This window comes from Pelobates fuscus, chromosome 6 (assembly GCF_036172605.1).
Source record: "Pelobates fuscus isolate aPelFus1 chromosome 6, aPelFus1.pri, whole genome shotgun sequence".
NCBI classification, from domain to species: Eukaryota; Metazoa; Chordata; class Amphibia; order Anura; family Pelobatidae; genus Pelobates; species Pelobates fuscus.
Window position 1 is genome coordinate 283,847,874 of NC_086322.1, and position 7,340 is coordinate 283,855,213.

Sequence of the window (7,340 nt, forward strand, 5' to 3'; positions counted from 1 at the left end):
GACCACAAGCGCCGGCGGAAGAAGGCGGCAATAGGGGTGCTGTGAGCCGGACAGCAGCCCCAAGGAGATGGGAGTCCCCAGGACCGGCCGGTTCATGGGGTGCCGCGGATCAGGCGGCAGCCCCAAGGTTGCAGTACTGCCAGGATGCCGGCGGTCGGGAGGCCGTGTCGGCTGCAGCCCCTCTGGGAGCTGGGAGGCTCCAGGGGGAGTCCGGTGAGGAGGAGGAGTCTGAGGAGGAGCGAGAAGGTGATGGAGGACGGCCCCTGCGCCTCCCCTCATTTGGTGAGTCAGCATGCGCAGGCGCCTGGGGTGCTGCAGGGGGTTCAGGTCAGGATAGCGAGGTGTTGCGCCTGCTGAGGATGTTAGTGGAGGGGCAAGCCAGGGGTACTGGTCTAGGGGCTCAGGGTCCCGGTAGTGCGGATAGTTTGAGGGGTCATGGGGTTGGGGTTGGTTCCTTTCTCCCAGGGTGTGAACTGGCTCCCCTAGGTTTACATGTGCCAGCGGAGGTGCAGGAGAAGATTATTCATGGTGAGTATGTGGATCTCCTTTCTCTCGTTCCGCCAGACAAGGAGTCCGTGGACAGACCGCGACGTGGCGAACAATTGGAGGGAGAAAAGGGTAAGGCTATCCCGCGTACGTTCGGTAATTGGCTGCAAGGATTTAATATCTTTGCCAGCGTACTAGTGCGCCGTTTCCCTGAGAGGGCCCCCTCTTTATTTGGTTATTTGGACTTAATTTGGGGCGCCTACAAGGTTTATGGAGGGCAATGCTGGTTCAAATACGACCAGCAATTCCGCCAGAAGATGGCGGCGTGTCCGGGTATGGGTTTTGGGGTGCAGGACGGCAGCCTGTGGCTGCTACTTATGACCCCGTGTAGACCCTCTCCCTTTTCGGGGGCGGCCGGCGTCCCCACGGGTACGTCGGCAGGTCAGAGGAAGGGAGTCTGTTGGCTCTTCAACGAGAGCCACTGTAAGTGGTTTAGCTCCTGCAGATTCCGGCACGAGTGTGCCCACTGTGGGGGAGCCCACCCGGCTCTCCGTTGTTTCAAGAAGGGCAGACCATCTGCCTCCAAGGGCTCTGGTAGGGACGACGTTCCTCGCAGAGAGGACTCCAGTGAGCGTGGAAAAGATGCGTCCATGGCTCGTCCAGTATCCTAAGAGGGACGTTGCTAGCCTCTTGTTCGACGGTTTCACAACGGGTTTCTGGATTCCCTTTGTGCTGTCGGACGAGGGCCAGTTCGCGGACAATCTTCGGTCCACGCGGGGAAAAGAGGTTTTGTTACAAGAAAAGTTGGAGGCGGAGATTCAACGGGGCCGCATGGCCGGCCCCTTTGATTCCCCCCCATTCCACAACCTGAGGGTGTCTCCGCTGGGTCTGGTACCCAAAAAGGATCCGGGAGTTTTTCGATTGATTCACCATCTCTCGTACCCTTCGGGGTCGTCAGTCAATGATGACATTGACAGGGATGCGTGCAGGGTACGTTATGCGTCCTTCGACTCGGCATTGCTCCTCCTGCGGCGGGCCGGTCGTGGGGCGTTATTAGCAAAATCGGACATTGAATCGGCCTTTCGTTTGTTGCCGGTTCATCCGGATTGCTTTCACTTGTTGGGGTGTTTCGCTAACGGTTGCTTCTATTATGATATGTGTATGCCCATGGGCTGCGCTATCTCTTGTTATCATTTCGAACTGTTTTCTTCTTTTTTGGAGTGGGTCACGTCCAGAGTTGCGGGTTTGTGTTCGTTGACACATTACCTGGATGATTTTTTGTTTGTTGGTCCGTCGGGTTCCCAGGATTGTACAGCGTTGCTTCAGGCATTCCGGCGGGTGGCGGCTGAGTTCGGGGTTCCTGTGTCCGAACAAAAAACGGTTGGCCCGGTGTTGGTCCTTTCATTCTTGGGTATCGAAATCGATACCGAGAGAATGGTTTTCCGGCTTCCGGAAGAGAAGTTGGAGGGGTTGCTGCGGTTGGTGGACTTAGTCAAAGGTTCCAAGAAGGTTCAGTTGCGTCAGATGCAGGGCCTGTTGGGGCACTTGGTTTTTGCATGTCGGGTGTTACCGATGGGTCGGGCATTTTGTCGTAGATTGTCCTTGTCCACGGTGGGGGTGAAGGAACCTTTCCATTACATTCGGATCACGAGGCGCCTTCGGGCGGATCTGGCAGTGTGGAGCTCCTTCCTCAGACGTTACAACGGGCACTCTTGCTGGTTGAGGGAGGCCACCACCAATGCTGCCTTGGATCTGTTTACCGATGCCTCGGGGTCAGTTGGTTTTGGAGCGTATTTTCGGGGTCAGTGGTGCGCGGGGGAGTGGCCGGAGGAATGGCAGTCTTCCCCATTTCGAAGGAATTTGACCTTTTTGGAACTGTTTCCGATAGTGGTCGCCCTGGAACTGTGGGGTGAGGAGCTGAGAAATCACACGGTGGTCTTTCACACGGACAACATGAGTGTGGTCCATGTGATTGCCCGATCGTCCTCCTCATCCCCACCAGTGTTGGCTCTTCTCCGTCACCTCGTGCTCCTTAGTCTTCAGTTTAATGTTTGGGTGCGGGCGCAACATGTCCCGGGTGTGCAAAATGTGGTGGCTGATGCATTGTCTCGCTTGCAGTGGGAACGGTTTCGCGAGGCAGCGCCGGAGGCGCGGCGGACCGGTCTGCAGTGTCCGGACTCCTTATGGAAGCTCGATTTCGAGGCCTGATGGGCTTGGTATCGGACTCCTTGGCGGAGGCTTCCTGGAAGGCATACCGGGCAGTGTGGAAACAGTGGCTGTCGGCAGCACGGGACGGGGATGTATCCACGGAAATGGGACGTACGGAGGCGACTCTTGTGTTGCTGGATGACTTGGTCAGGAGAGGTAGGTCTTGCGCAGTAGCGGAGAAGGTGCTGGCTGCCCTGTCTTTCTTGTTTCGATTTATGGGCTGGCGGGATGTTACTAAGGAATTTGGGATCCAGAGAGTGGTGAAGGGGTGGCGACTGCGGCGTCGCCCGGATCGTCGTCGTCCGATTTCGGTGGAAATGTTGCGGCGGATTCTTTTAGTCTTGCCGCGGGTCTGTGGCTCGGATTATGTATCGAAGTTGTTTCGCGTAGCCTTCTCGGTCTGCTTTTTTGGAGCCTTTCGCATCGGCGAGTTGGTAGCCCCGAGCAAGGGGAAGGCCTCGCCTTTGGCATTGTCGGATGTGCGGTGGTCTACTTCCTCCGTTGACATTTTTGTGCGGCGCTCTAAGACGGACCAGGCGGCCCGGGGTGCCTGGGTTCGTTTAGGGGCCACGAGGGATGTCGTCTGTCCTGTCGGGGCTTTTCACGATTTTCTGGAGGTGCGCCCGGAGCGGGGAGGCCCTTTGTTGGCTCACGCGGATGGGTCTCCCCTAACACGCTATCAGTTCTCGGCAATGCTGAAGAGAGCATTGGCCGCGGGTGGTATGGAAAGTCAAGGGTTTTCGGCCCACTCCTTTCGGATTGGGGCGGCTACCCAGGCAAGTGTTTTGGGTTACTCGGCTGCGGGCATTAAACGCATTGGAAGATGGGAGTCGGGGCGTTTTAAGTCTTATGTCCGACCTCATATGCTGTAACCCTCTTCTCGTTGTAGGTGGGCGGCCCCGGTACGTGTGGATACTAGGGCATTCCTACGTGTACTGGGCAGCTAGGCGAGCTGAAGACCGGGCCTATGGACGAAATTTGGGGTTCTCAGTGGACTTGGCCCGAGTCAGGTGGAAGGGCATTAGGGGCCTCCGATGGCAGCAAGTATATCCTGAGTTCGTGGAGCTCCGTAAGTTTGTGTCAGGGCCGGTGGTGGTGGTGGTCCATGCGGGCGGGAACGACTTGGGGGTTTCCAGGACTGTGGACCTTCTCCACGCGATTCGGCACGACTTGGCGAGGTGCATGGCGCTGTTTCCGGACATGACCTTGGTTTGGTCGGAGGTGGTTTCCAGGCCGTGCTGGCGCGCGCTGCCGCACTCGCGCGGTTTGGAGAAGAGCCGGCGCAAGCTGAACATTGCAGTGGGGAAATTTGTCCGGCGGCTAGGTGGGGTGGTCGTTCGACACGTGGAGCTGGAAGGGGAGAACCAGAACTTAATGAGGAGGGATGGGGTCCACTTAAATGAGATAGGTTTGGACATCCTGAACACGGGTTTGCAGAGTGGGATTGAGGCTGCGCTGTCGGCGGGGGGCGCGATGACGGCAGGAGGCGTGAGGGGAAGTCGTCATCGCGGTGGCGGGAGTCCTGGCCAGCGCAGGCAGAAGTGATGGAGTTGCCGAGGAGGCTTGGGGAGTCGCAGCCTGTTGGGAGCTGATGGCGGAGGCAGGCTGCTCATGGACTCATGGTTTGTGGGGATAGACCTGTCTGTTGGGCAATCACCCCAACAGCTGACAGTATTTATGTTGCTGGCATGGAAAATTAATAAAGCTGTGGCCGATGCCCTTACCCAACTTTATACGGTCTCTGTGTGTCATTGGGAAAGGGGGGCACCGGGTGGGTGGTACAGGCATCTAGACAGCAGTCAAGACACCTCCCTGGACTGACAAGGAAGGGGGGACATGACTGCGGCTAGGATAAGGAGTCTTAAAGGAAGATCAGATGGGAGGGGGATATATGGATACATAGTTGCTAAGATGGAAGACAGTTATAAGGACAGTGAGGGGAGGGGACTTACCAGTCAGCTCTTGGAAGTGCAGGGATCCTGACTTTCCCGCCCTCCCGCCCTTAGGACATTTGGTTATTGAAGGAATGTGGGTTTTGTTTCTGGTGCTTGTTGTTGGTTGTCTTTTCTTGTTTTGTCACAGCATGCGGGAGTCCTGGCCAGCGCAGGCAGAAGTGATGGAGTTGCCGAGGAGGCTTGGGGAGTCGCAGCCTGTTGGGAGCTGATGGCGGAGGCAGGCTGCTCATGGACTCATGGTTTGTGGGGATAGACCTGTCTGTTGGGCAATCACCCCAACAGCTGACAGTATTTATGTTGCTGGCATGGAAAATTAATAAAGCTGTGGCCGATGCCCTTACCCAACTTTATACGGTCTCTGTGTGTCATTGGGAAAGGGGGGCACCGGGTGGGTGGTACAGGCATCTAGACAGCAGTCATGATTTATGGAGGTCAGTTAACAGACAAGGTGGTCAGACATTTAAGTTAGAAATTTAAGTAAGCCTGTATTCTTACAAAATAACTTACTGTTAAGAAATGTAATCAGTGAGATAGTTTTAGAATTTTTGATCGTAGTAATTATTGCCTCATTTGTCCCTAATAAAGTTTCACACAATTAATTAACTCTAGTTTAACTTGGCGATCTCCCATTTCCATGTGTCAGTTGCACAGCCTGCGTCGATACAGTTTCAAATTCCGTAGTAACAGCATAATAACACAGCCTACGCTTACATCATCTCTCTGTGTGCTTGATAATAAACACACACAAACAGATATATAAAACGATTGTTACATGAATAAGCTTTCAAGGAATGTTGTTCCTCACGTGTGGCTTCTTTCTTTAATGATCAAACATAACGTGGATGTTAGGTAAGATCTAAAATAATAATTAAAATAAAAGATTGCTGACTCCTATTGTTTCCAACAGGTCTCTGCAACAGTTTGGGAAAATGATGTAAACATTGTGCATTCCTTCCCTGGAATTAATTATTGACTCAGGTGATTCTTAAATTCTTTTCCTTAAAGGAACACTATAGTGTTAGGAATACAAAGTTGTATTCCAAACACTGTAATGTCCCTCTGCCCACACTGAAATTAAAGTGTTAAATAACCCTTTAAAGGGACACTATAGGCACGGAGACCACTTCATCTCATTGAAGAGGTCTGTTCCTTTTATTGAAGAGGTCTGTTCATCTCATTGAAGAGGTCTGTTCCTTTTATTGAAGAGGTCTGTTCATCTCATTGAAGAGGTCTGTTCCTTTTATTGAAGAGGTCTGTTCATCTCATTGAAGTGGTCTGGGTGCAGTGTCCCTGTCCCTATAACTAATAAATGTTAAACATTGCAGTTTCAGAAACACAGCAATGTGTACATTAAAGGGTTAACACGGCCTCTAGTGGATCTGTCTACCAAACGGCCTGTAGAGGCCCTTCCTGGCTTTTCACAGAGTTTAACTCCGGGAAATGACAACTGAATATTAACTGAACTGTGTGTTAGTATGTGACTATATGTATCACTGAGTGCCATTGATTCTGTGCGCCGTTTGCATCTGTGTGCTTGTGTCTGTGTGTGTATCTGCCCGTATGTTTCATATTGTATGTGTCTGACTGTGTACACCTGACCATTGTTTGACTGCGTCTATCTGACTCTGTGCGTCTGAATGTGTGACTGTGTGTGTGTATGTGACTACATGTGTGTGCCTGTGGTTTGATTATGTGCATGTGACTGTGTATGTTTGTTGGACTATGTGCGCGTGCATGTGACTGTGTGTATGTATGTGAGTGTGTGTTTAGGTTTATGTATGTGTGACTGTGTGTATAACTATATAATTATTCTGTGATTGTGTGTCTGTGTATGTGTGATTACAATCTATTCATCTTTGTCACTGTGTATGTGGGGGTCAAAAAAGGTAGGAGGGTTATAAAACACACAAGGGAGGCTAAGTGATACAGAATGAGTAACATGGTTAAGAGACACACAAGAAGGTGCATGGGATTAAAAGACACACAATGTGGAAAGGGGGAAGGGGGCCATGAGAAACACACAAGAAGGGTCAGGAGACACACACAAAGGGATGAGTGAGAGTGAAAGCTGCACAAAAAAAGTTTAAAACTTGGGAAGGGGAGTACCAACATAAATGAACGCCCTGGGTGACACCTCTGCCAAAACTTGAGGAATTGAGATTTTACTGCACATTTAAACATTTTTTTTTTTTTTTTTAAAGCAATATTTAATAAATGCATTTAATTTAATACATTAACTGCTTGAGCCTGGTGGGGAGCTAAACCAAATTTTTAATGTGATTTTCTCATTCCACACTGAAAATTGCTCCCGTTTTCTTTATCTGCTATTACTTATAGGCACTACAGTAATGTAAAACATATGCTTTATTTGTTTTAATTTTTTTTTTTTTAAGCCTCACGGCAATTCCAGTGCTATTTACAAAAATTACAATGACTGAACTGCAAACTGATATGAAGAAATTGCAAATATCTTTATTGTTAGTTAGCCATGATTTGCAAAGGCTTTATTATATCATACATATTATTACATTGAATAAACCATCATGACACTAAAACTCTTATAAAACTAAAATAAACAAGTCTGCCAGCAACCAACAAAATGGCTCCCAGTGTAATTATAGCTCTAGTACATTACAGTGTACATGCTCAGACTTGTTTTGAATCCCAAAGGGGGGTGGAGTTTGAGAAGCT